Genomic DNA, 15823 nt, shown 5'->3' on the forward strand with positions numbered 1-15823 from the left:
TGACCGTATTGAAACTAAGGAGAACAAATACCATGATGAAAAAAAAAAAAAAAAATTGTGCTAAAAAGGAGATAGGTCTGGACCAAATGTATTATGAATTTATTGCAAAGAACTAGGGACAAAAGCTAGAATATGAAAATAGTCAGTATTTCATATGTGCAAATTCCCTTAATCCTCAGTAAATCTACTTATTTCTAACTGATGGGATAGTTAAGTAAAAACAATATCAGATCTTGCTCAATACTGCTATTTATTTCTGCCAGAACAGATCTAAGCAACAAAACACAGGATATAGACAATTCACATTTCTTTTGTGGTTTGTAATTAATTTTGTTTTTTATTTGTTACCTATCAAACACTACAGCATCCAATTATGGGCTTTTCTGTTGCTCATACATTCTCTGGCTCAACGAGTATAGGGAGTATAGGCCAACAAAAAGATTATGGTTTTACTTGCATTCAAATAAATTGAAAGTAGGTAAATTTTTTATTTCTATTTTTATGTTCTACTGATAGCATGTGCTGTTATGAAAAAAATTCCACAGGCTCCAAGTATAAGAACAGTATTTGCTGTTCCATGAGGAAAGTCTCATGTTTTACATGTACATTTGCACAGGAATACATCCTGTCAGTGGAGATAAATTAACTCAGGAAACCAATGTCATTCAGGAAACTGCATATCATTTTTCTGTCAGAAAGAATAGTTAGCTTAGACAAACCGTTTCAGTGATAGTTACTGCTTTTGAAATGCAAAACCTAAATGAACACTTCAGATTTAAGAGAAGATGACACCACCGTTTTCACTGCTACTGCCACAAATTGTTTTTATATTAACTTAGGTATCTTGGTTTCAGAACTACGTTGCTAGGAGGCACATCAGAGGAAATTCAGTGGAAACAAATGTAAATTCACATAGAAAAAGTTCCGAAGTTCATATACGAAGTGACAAGCTCTGCGCTAAGCATTACCTTTTAGGAGTAAGATATAGAGGTTCTGGTAGAGGGTTCCAAGTCAATATCTTATCAATGCTCTTAATCAAAAGAACAAAGGAAATAATGGGAATTTTTAGTAATGTGACTATGACACTGTATACATCTATGGTATGCTTGTATCTTTAATATTGTAAGGTATTCCACTCTATCTTCCATGTTAGAGAGTATGCTTTTATAGAGGGCAGAAGGAAGGAATGAAATATAGAAAAACTACATATTAGAAGTGACTAAACAATAAGATTTTAACATCAGAAGCAAAAACTAAGGACACAAAGAAATAAAGGGATCAGTTTTCAAACAGAAATAAAGTGATTTTTGTGCAGAGAGTGTCTGAGCTGCGGAGTCAATGTTAGAGGTTATTTTGGTGCTAAAAGTCTACATGGATTTATAGAGAGATTGGTCAAGTTCATGGATGAGAAATGTCATCTCTGAGCTGGAAAGTACCCGAGTGGAAAAGCATTGTTCAGAAATAGAATATTGGCTTGCCTTGTTCTGCTGTTGCTCCTCAAACACCTGCTTTTGGCATCTATTAGAACTTGTTTTCGTGTAGTTATGCTATTCACACCAACTACCAGCTCAGAAAATATCTATTAGTAGTACTCTTACCTAAGTGGAAAGTTAATTGCTTGTTCATCCTGAGGAAAATGCATGGAAGCAGTGGGACTAGTCTGTAGAATTAAGCCTTAACTGTCTATCTAATTTAAACATATCAGTTCTGTCAGATTAGTAATAGTGTGACTCACAATATAATTAGTGAACTTAACCTGACAACAATGTTCTGAGGTGAGTACTGCTGTGTGATATTTCCAGATCTCTGAGATACAGCTTTACCTTGCCTTAGCTCCGAGTACAAGCACAGATTGACAAGTGAAAATATAGATTCACATTCATGGAGGAAAGGGCATAAACCATAACGCTTGTTTTGTGTATCTTGCAGGTGAGGTTAGCTTCCCTTGGTTGCGTGGACCTGAGACTGGAAAAAATTATCCCAATTTCAAAGTGATCTGTATGGCACAGCATGCTGCTCCTTAAGACTTAGACACTTATTTAACTAACAGATTAGAAAGCACAAGGAAGTTTCAAGGCAGACTGGTATAGCAAGATGTATGCATATTAATTTACATATTTTTTGCACTGTCCTGCTACTGACTTTTGTTCAGCCTTTCTTTGGGGCCCTTAACCATGGGAACCTGATTATTATTAATCCCGCTTATGCATACTCAGAATTAACTGGAGAAGACTATTGGACCTATGTGGTAGAGAAGTCAGTCTATAATGGCAGATGCTTAAGACATCTAAGCACGCCACTTCAAGGTAAAGATAGAGGGGTTCAACAGTGCTGGGGTGTTGCAGCTTCCTTCATCTCAGAGAAGGAGCGTAGTGGCTGACAAAGTCATGACTCCAGTGCATGCTCCAGTGCTCCACCCCACCTCCCTCCTCATCCTTTGCAGTCAACAGCCAATGTGTAACAGCCAATGGCCTCCGAACCTCTGTCCCACCCAACTTTCTCCATTCAATGTGTTCTTGCCATGCTGAGGGGATCCCGACAGCTGCAGCTGCTGCCTTTTGTGTTCATCCTTCACTTTCTAATCACTGCCTTATGCATACTCTTTATTCATTTGGAATTCTTGTGGGAAGGAAGGAGAAGGTGAGGGCTATGGAGACAAATGACTCCACAAAATACTTTTGTATTTCCTTGGCATCTAGTAAACATGCAACATACGGAGAGCAGCTTCTCCAGTTAAAACACATGGGGGTCAATGCAAGGAGCAGGCTAGGTACAGCTGTGATCTGAATGCAGCAGGAAGGCAGCTGTTTTGGTCTGACCTCTGCTGACATTGCATGACAGCAAAGTAAGCTGTCTTCTGAGGAGGATGCAGCTGTCTTCCAGTTATATTTTTTATTAAGAAACGGAAATGTTTCTTAATACGTGAAAGCAAACTTAGAGCTCGTTGTGTAGAGTTATTATCTCATATATCAAGATCTCCATACAGAGAATGCCCCCAGGACCTGGAGAGAGTAATAAAAATCTACTTTTGAGTATTAAAATATTTTGGTCTTACAGGTCCAAATTGTGCACAAAGTACAAAATCAAACAACTAAATGAGAATTTAGTAACAAAATGTTTGTTAAGTTTTAACTTTATTGATCTGAAACTACAGACTTAATTGTTTTAAAAATTTCTGGTTAGCGAAGTGAGAAAAGAAAATAATGTGTTTATATTGGGAATAAATTACAGTATGTAGAGTTAAGGTTCACTGATTATAGAAAAGCAATAATAATTAAAAAATCATTATTTTTGCTGGTGCAAGCAACGTGTAAATCAGGACTGACCTAAAAACCAAAGAAGCATCCATTGAAGATCCATTCTCTATATACCTAAAAATAAAAAGCAATGGGAAAGAAAAAAGTGTGCAAACAGATAAAGATAAGCACTACAAATAAAATATTGCACTGGATAACAGTAAAAACAGATTAGTAAATTAAACTGGCTAAAGTTTGAAGAAGGCTTGACCTTGATTGCCTGTCAAAGGTTCCTTTCTAGCATAAGTGCATGATTGTGTTATAAAAAGAGGACCTGAATATAGGAAACACTGCAGTGATTATTTCCAACTTCTTTAAAAATACTGATACTGAATCATTTAAGTTGGACTGCTCTTATGTTAGTGTTTCCTTGTTTATTTTTTTCTCCTTGATCAGCTAAAAAATAAATATTGATGTTTGGTAAAGCTAGGTTAAGAATTGAATGGGCAGAGACTTTTATTTATTTGACCCTTTCAGCTTGCCACAGTCAAAAAGTGCAGCACATGTGGGGTGCCATAAAGGACTTTTCCTGCTTCATTATCTCTACTGTTCTTTTATGCTTTTATCCATTTTTATTATGCTTTTGTAATTTGAATGAGGCACAGTCCATGGGCCTGGATGATTGGAACATCTGTTAAAGAAAGGTGTGGCTCCCTTTTTGGTTGCACATCCAGACTTTTTAGTGACAATAAAAATGCATAAGGGAAAAGGGAGGAAATTGAAAGGAGCATTTAATCTAATAAGGCATCTGTACTTGTGAGAGAGTACATGTAGCTTTCAGCAGACTTCAGATATGAGGTGCTCTGGTTCTGCAAATGGGGCATGATGCCAGATTATTAAATGGGTTCTATCAGAGTATCAAATACTAGAAGAATGCGCACTCCACAAAATGCAAATATATATATAGCTGTCACGATCCATTATTTTGATGTATAAAGTAATCTCACTGCTTTTATCTGCTTTTCTACTCTGTTTCTTATTTTTCCTTTGCTGCTTCACCTATTTCTGCCTTCTATTTTCTGTCATCTTTTTCTCTGGAGGCTTAATGTCCCATATCACCTTGTGCTCAGTATATGAGGATTAGGAATGACTTCTGTCCAGCATTCACGCTTTTCCCTGTTCATAGATATATAATCATTGCTATTGCTCATGTTTAATCTATAGTACCTTACATTAACAGCATACTGGAAGAACCACTTCTCTGCTAATGTATGTACCTATTCATGAGGCAAAAATACAGCAGGTACAGTAACTCAGAATTTGATACTTGCCTAAGTCAACTAATAAGAGGGAAGTTTTATGCTGCCAAGATGTTGAAAAAAGCTGCTTTACTCCCTTTTTCACTCACAAAGTTGCTTTCTAATCAGTCATTTTGCCTTTACTCAATTACCAGATTTTCTGTAACTTGTCAGAACTTTCATTCTTTAACCATTTAGTGAAGATATTGTCATTAGTTCATAAACTTAAATGTTACCTTGGGGAGCAAAACCAACATGTTCTGTAAATCTCACATCGAGAAGGAGTAGACTAAAGCCAGACTCAGATCCTTGTTTCAGGAAAAAAAAAAAAAAAAAAAAAAAGATTTATTTTCAAATACTGACATCGATAGATAAGTTTGGTAATACCAATATGTATATTAAGATTCATGAACAATAAAGCATTTGAAGTACCTCTGGTTCCTAAGAGCTCTCTATTTGTAAGAGTATTTGTAAGTAAATGTTACTATGTGGTGCAGAATAAGGCTGTTTTCTGCTGCTAAAAGAACTTAGGAAATTTATTAATTTACATGTGCATATTTCCTTTTTTTGGTGCACATTAACAGTGAAGTCTAAAAATTTACTATAAATGTACTGTCCAAAGTTTAATTTTGCAGTGATATCTTGCTTCTGAAGAATGTAGATAACTGAAGAAAATTTTGAATCAATGAATTCAAAGACTGTCCTCTTATTTATTCTCATATTTCTTAATTTTTTTCTTTTTTTATTGTAGAGGGAATATACGAAATTGATATGCATGTTAATGTTTTCATGATGTTAGGATGCTTCTTCATTTTACCACGAGAAGCTCCACAAAAATAATATATCATATTACTTTGGGCACAATGTCAACAGCGTCTGCACCTGTCTGCAACCTCACAGTATTCAGAGAAATCAACCACATAACCAATCTTGCTCAGCAAGCTGCTCTAACATATACTGCTTGAGATGAAATTCTTGGTGTAAGGCTGAACTAGTGTTTGTGGTACTTTGCTTTTCTCTCCTTTGCCTCTGATTCATGTCAGTATGGTTTGGAAGAACGAAAAAAACAACTGTTCTCTTATCTAATTTTTGAAGAGGCTAATAAGATACTAATAAAGAGTAGTTTAAGGGTACTACAGCATAATGCTCAACAGCTAAGATATAGGCAATCTGCTCAGCAATAAGTAACTTCAAGTTAGTCATTAAGCCTCCAAATTTGTGCAATTTTTTCTCTGATAGATTATTTAAAAACAGATGTTCAATAAGTAACTCATTTCTTCAGTGCAGGAAATCCCCAGGCTCCCTTGGGATGTGTTTGAACTTTCTACTTTTTTCTACCTTGCTTTTATGCACAGTAGTAAAGGCATCTCACTGCTGAGATAGCTTTCAGGGCGCTGTTCAGCATAATTCCTAGACTGCTGAGAGGTTGTTTAAGATACACTGGGGACAAAGCAGTACAAAACTATTTGGGAGGGAGGGAGCAGTTATGGAGATAATCCCGTTTTGCTACATCTTGTGTCTAGTGTTCACAGGGTGGAAGAAATAAAGAAGCTTCTCATACGGCACTGGAGCCTACTAATAGATCAAAGCATTTCTACAGAGCATTTCAATATTAATGCCATTTGCCTACAGATGAAAATGAAAGATGATAGAAAAATCAATCAGGACATTGATTCCTCGGCATTAAAAACTCTGGAAAGCAGAAATAGTGAATGAAATAATTATTTCAAGAATCGTTTCTCACAAGCATGTGGTTGTTATTGGTTTTTGTTTTTGTTTTTTCTTTTTTAGCCTAGCTGGGCCCTTCTTCCCTGGCTCACTACATGATGGATTTTCTCTTTTTTTCCTGGAGCGAATCTCTGTAGGCAAAACTCTTCAATGTTCTGGAACAGGTTTTTAATTATGTGAGTTGGTGATACCAAGATGTGTCTCAAGTATATGTTCTGAGTACTTTACTCATCTGTAGCCTAAATATGTATTTCCCAAGGCAAACATGTATTTAGTTCAGTGGCTGTGTGTTTAATACAGGTAGAGATGACGGGTTCTCCTGCCTCTGTCGCCTATGATAACTTGGGTGCAGCCTTGATGCAAAAGTGAATTCCAAGTGTTCTTATCAACTATCACAAGCCTCAGAAATTTGTTTGATGCAAAAGTATCATAACCAGAGGTGAAAAGAAAAAAAAAAAAAGACATATTTGAATAGGTTACTTGAAGGTAGAGTTAGAATAGCCTTGTTAGTAATGACAGAGGTCTTGTAATGGCGCGGCCAGCTCTCTAAGTACCCAGGGATGAATCCCATTGAGCCCCGTACAACCATACACATCCACCAGGCGCACACATGCCGCTCAGGTTAGAGGCTGACTGAGGCTCGCTGCGCCCCCTGCAGCCGCCCTGTGAGTCTGCAGGCTCCTGGCCGGGCTCTGCCCGCCGCGGCTGGCAGCTGTGCGTAACGCGCATGCGCCGCAGTTAGCGCCTCGTGAGCGTCCGTTGGTGGCGGTTACACCGCGTTTAAATTTGGCGCCGTTACTCCCGGCCCCGAGATAAACCTTCGGAGTCATGCGGGTTGTTCGTTGGGAGCGGTGCTGCAGGAGGTGTGATCTCAGAGTGTGCACGCATGGAACGTGTTAAAGAGAGTGCGAAGTGTATCACAGCCGCTATGAAACTGAAGGACAAATAGTGCTTATTTCATATTTCAGCAGCAGAGCCACAGTCTGTCTGAAGCACAAAATACGCGGCTAAAAGGGTGGATCAGCCACATCCTAAGGAGGAGAGAAGAGGCGCTGTGCAGCTGTAGTGCTGAAACAGCTCTTGTGATACAGTAGCGTGAGCAGCTCTGGTCAGGACATGGGAAAGCAAAACAGCCTCTCCTTGCTGGTAAATCCACGTTCAGTCTTTATTCGATGCAAAATAACAGGAATTACAGGTGGCAAATGATATAATTTTTGTGAAATAAGCTGCTGTGTCTCTACATAGGGAGGAGGAGCCTGGTTTGTGCAGTGTGCCAGTGCAGCACTAGCATGTTTGGAGAACATTTCTCAGCTTGAGACAGCAGCCGAACAGCTGTGCCAGAGCAGTGCAGCGTAGGTGGAATTGTTTAAGAGACCAAGTGCAAGTGATTGTGCTGCAGGTTTCTGAGGTAGACATATGGTGTCCTGTGGAACTATGGCTGCCAAACTTAGGGTCGTTGGATTTTTTTCCAAGGTGAAAATATAGTTCTTAAAGAAGCTGTCTCCTCCTCTAATGAGTGCTAAGAGGTCAGTATTCTGCTGTTGTCAGATGTAGCTCTATATGCCTGAGCTGATGCAGACAATAAACGATACTCAAAAGTCTGCTATATGCCAGAGATAAATTTCAGATATAGGGAAATATGTAATTACATTAAAAACCTGTCTGTTGTTCCTTGTACAACATATAATACTTCTTTAACTATTCAAAGGGGTGTAGATGCCCTTCGCTTCTATCTGCCTTCATTTCTTCCCTCCATTTTGAGTGATGCAGTAACATAAAAGTGCAAGTTGCTATTTGGCCTTTTTATGTTCATGGCTGCTTGGACCATGTCTAAATCACACCCAGTGAGTTGAACTGAACGCTTTGACACACACTGGTCCTCGCTCACCAGTTCTCATACCACTAAGCAGTTTGTGTAGGTTTAAATCTGTCATTCTCTAAGAAAGAGACCTGAGTGTATTGTTACAGCAAGTGTTGTTTGACGAGGAAGTGTCTGAACATTTCACAACTATAAAAGAAGGAGAGAGGAAGTTCCTCAATTTTTCTACTGAACTATGTAATGTGAGGAAGATGGTTTTGAAAAATATATTCCTTCCTGAATATTTTGTTCTTTTTCACTCTCTTTTTTTTTTTTTCTTTTTTTTTTTTTCTTGCTTCAAGCTGTTATAAGGAAAGAAACTCCTACTAAGATGGAAGGAGAAGATAAAGAAAACCTCTCTTCTACCCTGCAAGCCTGTGTCTCAGCTGTGGAAAAACTAGTTTAATGGCTCAAAGAAAAAGAGTAAGTCTTCTCTTTCACCTGTACAAACCAGTATCTCGGCTATTATAAGTAAGCATCCTCTGCTTGAGAGACCAGATGTAGTGGGTACACACCGAATGTCATCTTGTGCTTTTCCCTGTGTGACCACAGAGGATGTGAAGTACTGGGATGGAAAATCCACCTTGACCTTAGAGGTATGGGTGTGAGAGTAATGCTTGAGTATCTGAGCACCTAATTTGTTCTGCAACAGAACGGGTATCCAGGTTTGCCAATCACAATCAGAATAATTGCTTAAGGACCTATATCTTAAACTGACCTTGTTTCCTTCTAATACATCAATGCTTTATCGAAATTTGAGTGTGAACTGTTGCAAGGTGGATAATGACTGCTATAGTTACATACCGAGTTATGCATTGTAACTTACTTTTTCATTCCTCTGGTATATCTGGAAATGGAAAGATGTGATACGGAATGTATTCTCTTTGATTCCATTTTATTTTCAAAAGGACTTTAGCAGAAGTCATGGTAGCTGACATGACATGGTAGCTGGAGCTTCACTGGTTTAAGCAAAATGCTTGAGTACCTCATTTATAAAGATAGTGGATGTAAAATCAATTCAGTGAGATTGAGGAGAAAGAAAGACCTTCTGCTTAAAAATCCAGATGAATTTGCAGTCACAGAAGAAAGGTATTCTAAACACCAAAGAAAACTATACGCTCTAAGATAGATTTTTCTCATCTCCTCAGCGCAGGTCACCATTTATTTGCTTTTTTTCACTTAGGTTTTGTGAAGCTGCTGAAGTTTATAATCTAGAGGTTTTTAAATGGTGTTTAGGAAATGGAAATGACAATACTTTAAAAATAGCATATAATTGTCAGTGATGATTTTAGGTGCTATGCAGTAGAATAAGCATTTTTTTATGCTTTCTGAAACAGCAGATCTGATTTATGTCTTCCGGAAGTGGTAACTTGAGCCTGTCTCCCCAAAGATCTCCCAGGATGTGTTCTGTCAGATGGGGGCTGAAAGAGCTGAAATCTGTTTTCCCCTCTCTTAGTAGCACCCTTGAATGGTACATGTAAGCATGGCAAAGGAGCAGCCACACAACTTCTCTACTGCAACCTGTTCAGCTGGACCTATCCTCATGCTGTGTGAATTTGTGTAACTGTTTTCATAAAAAGCTTTCTCTTAGGGAGAATGAATGCCTACTCTACTTTAATGTTTTGTTTTTTCTTTTTCCAATATAAAAGACTATTTCCTATGTTTTTTAGTGAATAATCATCCTTTTAAAAGTAAATTAACTGAGAAGTGAGGAAAAAAGTTCCTTTTTACCTGATTGCTGCAAGAGTACAGTATCTCCTCTGGCCAAACTTGGAAACTTGAAATTTGAGTTTCCAACTATGTGTTCAAAAGGAAGTGCTGTTATGAATTAGTTGATCAGTAGAGGGAAATAGTTGATGCTGAGGTCTTGATGTTCACACTGGCTTTCGGGGTCTTGTTTCAGATTAGATTTGCTGTGCTCCTGAGACCGGAGACCCAATGGAATATTCTTCACTTTAGAGTTGTATTGAGTGGTCCTAGTCTTTGAAGTAATGTAGGTAAATCTGTATTTAACTTGATAAACTATACATTCCATGATTTGTATAATAAAATTAAATTCAGATTTACCAGTATTATTTTCTAAACATGTAATCAAGTAATTCAAAATAATTTTGTACCATCACATTTAAGTGTTTCCTATAATCAGTACTACTTTATTTATCCTCCAAATCCAAAAGTATGCACTTCACAAAATGTTGGTGCACGTTTTGATGATTAAACTTCAAAGTAGATGAATGAGATTCCCAAATGTTTTCAAGCAAATTAACATAGTAACTTTATTAATTTCAGAATAACCAGGTACAGCCCAGTCTTTGTAGTCAGATTGTGCAGGTAATATCAGGCTACAGTCGGAAATGTTTGCTGTTGATTTTTCTGTGATCTCTCACAGTTTCAGTGTTTCACCAAATACTAAAGAAGCTTATGACTGCATAGAAGGTGAACTATTTCTCTTCAGGGGTGATAGAACACTTCAGAGACATACTTGCAAGCTGCTGTCGTTTTGGTCAGCTTTATGACATGAACTCATTATTTTGCATGTGATAGAGTGAGCAAAAGAAATACATAACTTGCAAATAGAATTAAGTTGGATTTTCTCAGGTTGCTTGTCTATATCGATACTGTTGGTGCTCCAAGGGCACTGCTTAATATTTTGAAAAAGCCAATCTTTGCTCCTAAGATAGATAGGAGTGCCAGAGGAGGTGTATGGACTGTGTGCACTTGCAATTTCTTCCGTACTTAAAATGTGTCTTACCTGACCTTGTAATGAGTTGGTTCACACAGCTAAACCAGCAGGTATTCATCCCTGAAAAAAGATTAATTCTCTGTTAGTTTCATTGAATTAAGTTAACTTAGCTGTAAGTTTAAACTATACTCTTCAAATTTGCTTCTAGCAAACTTGAAATGCTTCCATTGTTATTTATTTCTCATTCTTACTTTTATATGACTAGCAGATTTTAAGTATTCTGAAATTCTGCTTGCTTCATCAGTCAGTTCAGCAGAAAGTTATTTACCCATTAAAATCTTTATGCTTTGATCACTTTTTCTTTTCTTCCTCTTTTAATCTCAAATTTCTATTTAATGCTTTCCTTGTAACATTTGTAAAAATTATATTGTAAAAGTTAATGCTTGGTTTTCACATATCACTTGGCCATTGTAATACAAATCTGCTGTAAGATCCTGAAGGTAAGATGTCTAAAAAAAACAAAAAACCTTTCTATTTACTGAAAGAAAACTGAAGGATGATAATTTCATACCAAAATATCAGAAACTTATATCTCATAGCATTAATTTCTGCATGTATTTGTAACTGCCTATCAGATTTTTCTTTAAAATATTATATTGAGCTTTTAAAAAGTAATTCATCTTGAAAAGCTTTCAGTTGACAGTTGCTTAAGTACCATGCCTTCTGTGCATGTTTCTCTTTTGTTTAGCTCTACAAAGAATTTAAAATTATGTTCCTTCTTTCCTTCCAAATCTTTTCGAACATTTTATTTCTAACTTACAACTTGAAACCATTTTTGATGATCTGAAGAGATCTGGTCAGAATATGTCTCTCAAGATCTCATAAGTAGTAGTGGATTAATAGAGTTGTTGGCTGCTTTAGTCAGGATGGCATTATGAACTTATACAAATACATTCCAGGCTAAGCCAGCAAGAAATCAGCACTTTGATGTATTGAATTCAGATTATATGACTATGTTATAATTAATTGTTAAAAGGGAAAATTAAGCCCTGAATATGATGAGAGCAAAATACCACCAAAAACGTTGATACCTACAGTCTCTTAGATATAAGAGATAGGTCTGTGCTTTAAGAGAACAAAAGTAGAAATGTTTACAACTTCCTCTGCCTCATTCTTTTGTCCACCTCTGCTGGACTGCTCTGTACATTTGTAAGTTTTTGGTGCAGTTTGCACATCACCTTGATGTCAAAATACATACACTGCTGTTTTTCTGGCTATTTCTCTAGAGTGAGCTATTATTAGAGATCAAAAGATATCTGGACACTGATGATAATTTATTAGTTTGTAAAGCAGAGTATGAGTAAAGTATTAGTATGGTGTTAAAGTATCAGTTTACTGTGCAAGATCAGATGCATTATTTTCCTGGTGAATATTAAAGGTTGCTTAGTTTTCTATTGCTGTTTCTCAATGTCCTTGAAATAGACTTTCCTGCAGTGAGTCCAGCTGTTTCTGCAATCATTTTCCACCCCCTCCCACCCAGGCTGGCTTTGAGTCCTCAACTGCACTTCATTGTTTCCTACAACATGGAGTGATAGCACTTATTAAATCGCAATGAAAATAAAAAGAGGTGACTCCCAGGATAGGTGAGTTGAGCACAGAAGACCTCAGGAATAATAGGAAGCTGAGCAGTTTAATTATTTTTATGAAATTAAATTCACGCTTCCATCAAAACCTCAGATGGGTCTTTATTAACCATTTTATTATTATTTCTGAGAATAACTTGAATATGCCTGAGTGCTTAATATCACAAAGCACAATTATCTTTGAGGCAAAGATAATTTCATAGACAAGAAAGCCTTTCTTATGTAGGTTGCTGCTGAATTCAACTCTTGCTGCAGGAACCCAGTTGATTCAGAGAACAAATTTATAAGGAAATTAGTTTAACTACACCATGGCAAATATGTGAAGGCAAATATGCTAAGTTATGAAGAAGTGTAGTGAGAGACAGAGACAGAAGCACAGAAACATGCTGTCCAATCCTTCTCTGTGCTACAGTGTTAAGCTACCTGCTTAACACCAGTCCAAATTTAAACCAGTTAAGCACACTCGAGCAGCAGTGTATTTTAGCAGAAGAAGCACAGTCTTCAAGCATTTTTAAAAATCTGCTAATGTTAATATCCATTCACCCAGCTACATACGTTGTATCTTCTGACAGTACTGCACACTGCTTCTGTGTACTAAATAAAACTTGTTTGAGCAAAAGCAGCATCACTTGACTGAAGCAGCTTCTTCTTGTGAAAGATGAAGCATGTACATGTAAATGTGCCTATTTCATCACTGTTCTTTTTTCTTCTTTTGTGAATGCCCCCTCCCTTGAAGCATTCAAGGCCAGGCTGGATGGGGCTTTGACATCCTGGTCTAGAGGGAGGTGTCCCTGCCTATTAGCAGGGGTGTTGGAACAAGGTGATCTTAGGGGTCGCTTCCAACCCAAACCATTCTATGATTCTGTGTGAACTTTCAGGGAATTGTGGCAATTCTCAGCTTCTTCAGATTGATTCTAAAGATCCTTGGAACTATGTTGCTTTCTTGATCTGTGAATGAACACTGAGCTATAATTTGAAAGGATTTGTGTGTGAGGATGTCATCTGCAAACTTTGATCTCTGTTGCATTGCCTCCTACGGTACTGACCTAAAACCAGGCCAGGACCAAATGACTGCACGTACACACCAATATGATGAACGGCAAAATGGCGTTTATTACATGTGAACTCTAGCTTATATAACCTATGTGCTTTGTCTACGCCCCTAAGGGCATGTGCCACACATCAATCATAGAGCAGGGAGAGGGCCTATCGCGTCACATCCCGTGGGGGGGTCTCTCGCAGTTGCTGACAACATCTCCCCCTCTCCAAGCTCAAGAAAGTCTACTACAACTCGAGAGGACCCTAACGGTGTACACCCCGAAATCCCCGCATTGCACCTATACATGCTATTGTCCTCTCGGTTAAGCCTTGCCCCGTTACATCCCAATTCGCAGAATAATCCTATCCTAATAACCCTATAACCTATTAACCTAATTACAACCTATTAACTTAATAATCCTCTGTGAGTAGAGCCCATTAGGAGAAACTCCTAATATCCAACCTAAACCTCTTCTGGTATAACTTCTGGCCGTTTCCTCGGGTCCTTCACGTGGGCGATGTAGTGCCCTGAGTATGCACTCACACCTCGGTGTATGAGAACAGCACTCAGTTCGTATACATAAACACCATTTTTTTGTTCCATAAAAGGCTCCATGTCGAGCAGCTCAGAGAAGCCAATGTAGGTGTTCAGCTTTTTCTTATGGCCAGTTTGTCTGTCAAACAAGAAACGCATCAGCTGCAGGTTGAGTGTGCATGGAAGACTTAGCAGCCTGATCTTCCTTGTGGCATTCTGCTTACTCTGACAAGTTTCGCAAAAATAACGATTGTCCCCTTCTAATTTTTCTTCCTTGAGAAACACTGTTATGCAGTCTGTCAGCTGCTTGTGCCCTTGGATGTTTAACTCCAGCTCATAAAACTTAGACACGAGTTTGGATTCCCTGCCACACTGGTTGCAGACCGTGACATAGACGTACTCCCCACAAAACTTTCTGAACAATGTTTTGAACATCTGGATTTTTTTGTTTGGATAAAGTATCTTCCAGCAGTGACATGAACAGCTTGGAATCACCGACCCTGGGGGTGTTCAAGGAAAGACTGGATGTTGCGTTGAGGGACATGGTTTAGTAGGAGCTATTGGGAATAGGTGAACGGTTGGACTGGGTGATCTTTTAGGTCTTTTCCAACCTTAGTGATTCTATGATTCTATGATTCTATGAAAATTCCTGGGCATCCTGCTGCTGGCCTGTATCCAAGCCCAGCGCTTTGACAAACCCAGAGGGATCGATGTATCACCTTCTGCTGTTCTGCAGCAAGGCAAACAAGTACTGAAGATGCTCACAAATGGTCTGAGGCTCATAGTCTTTGTCTTTGGGGACGCTCTCTCTGACTGTGTGCTCATTGCTGGAACACAAGTAGAGGGCTTGCCGGAGCTCCAGATTAAGAAACCACATCTGCAAGAAAGTGTTCACATAGCACGTGGCGCCGAGGTTCGTTAAGCCCACAAATGCATTCTTCTTGCGGCGCTCGCAGTTGGGATCATCGATGTTGTGGAAGCTGTTCTCGTCAATCTCGCCCAGCCAGACGTGCTCCCCGATGCCCACCAGGCAGTTGGGGTTCCCCCAGCAGTTCCTCCGGCAGGCGCTGCGCTGGCAGGGCTCCAGCCTGACGCGGTAGGCTGCTTCGATGTGCTCCTGCGTCACCGCCTCGGGCGGCACCGTCTCGGTCCAGCGCCAAGCCACCTTCTCCAACTGTAGCCGCGGCGCCATCGCCGCCCCCGGCCCGACCCGGCCCCTCCCCTAGGACGCGTAACTTTTCCTTGAGGTGGCGATTGGCAAGTTCTACAATTGCTTGTCCCTGAGAGTTGCCAGGGATTCCTCTGGAATGAGATATCCCCCAAGCTATTAGCCATTCCTGGGTCGATTTTGAGATGAAGCAAGACCCATTATCTGTTTTTATCTGACTGGGCAACCCCATAGCGGCTATTGCAGTGGCCCAATGACTCTGTGCTGCGGTTGAATTGCACTTTGCATGTTGAGTGACTGATATCATAGAAGAAGCTGTATCTACAGTAACGGCGAGCCATGGACGAGGGGCCATACGGCGTTCCCATGTAAAATCCATCTGCCAGATTTGCAGTGGCTTTAAGCCACGGGGGTTAACACCTGCACCAATAGTTGGGGCAGAATTACAATATGGACATGCCTGAACTACATTACGAACTGTCAGTAAGGGAATAGAACAGGCCCGTGCCAAAGCCTTGGCACCTATATGAAGAGATGCATGAAGATCATGCGCAGTTCTGACAGTGAAGCATGCTGTGCCTGCAATAATTGATGTGATGTTACCGACGCTAAACAATTAAAGCCACATCCTACAGT

The 15823-nt window shown here is 39.1% G+C and overlaps 1 pseudogene across 1 annotated transcript; it reads right to left on the reverse strand.

Moving 5' to 3' along the window:
* Nucleotides 1-13947: 13947 nt before the first annotated feature.
* On the reverse strand, nucleotides 13948-15211 carry LOC306958718 (ubiquitin carboxyl-terminal hydrolase 48 pseudogene; annotated as a pseudogene). Its single transcript has 2 exons — nucleotides 14661-15211; nucleotides 13948-14519 (listed from the first exon to the last, which is right to left on the reverse strand). The product of its transcript is annotated as a ubiquitin carboxyl-terminal hydrolase 48 pseudogene (transcript).
* Between the last annotated feature and the right edge of the window lie 612 nt (nucleotides 15212-15823).

Source organism: Tetrao urogallus, assembly GCF_951394365.1.
Source record: "Tetrao urogallus genome assembly, chromosome: 2".
In the NCBI taxonomy this organism is placed as follows: Eukaryota; Metazoa; Chordata; class Aves; order Galliformes; family Phasianidae; genus Tetrao; species Tetrao urogallus.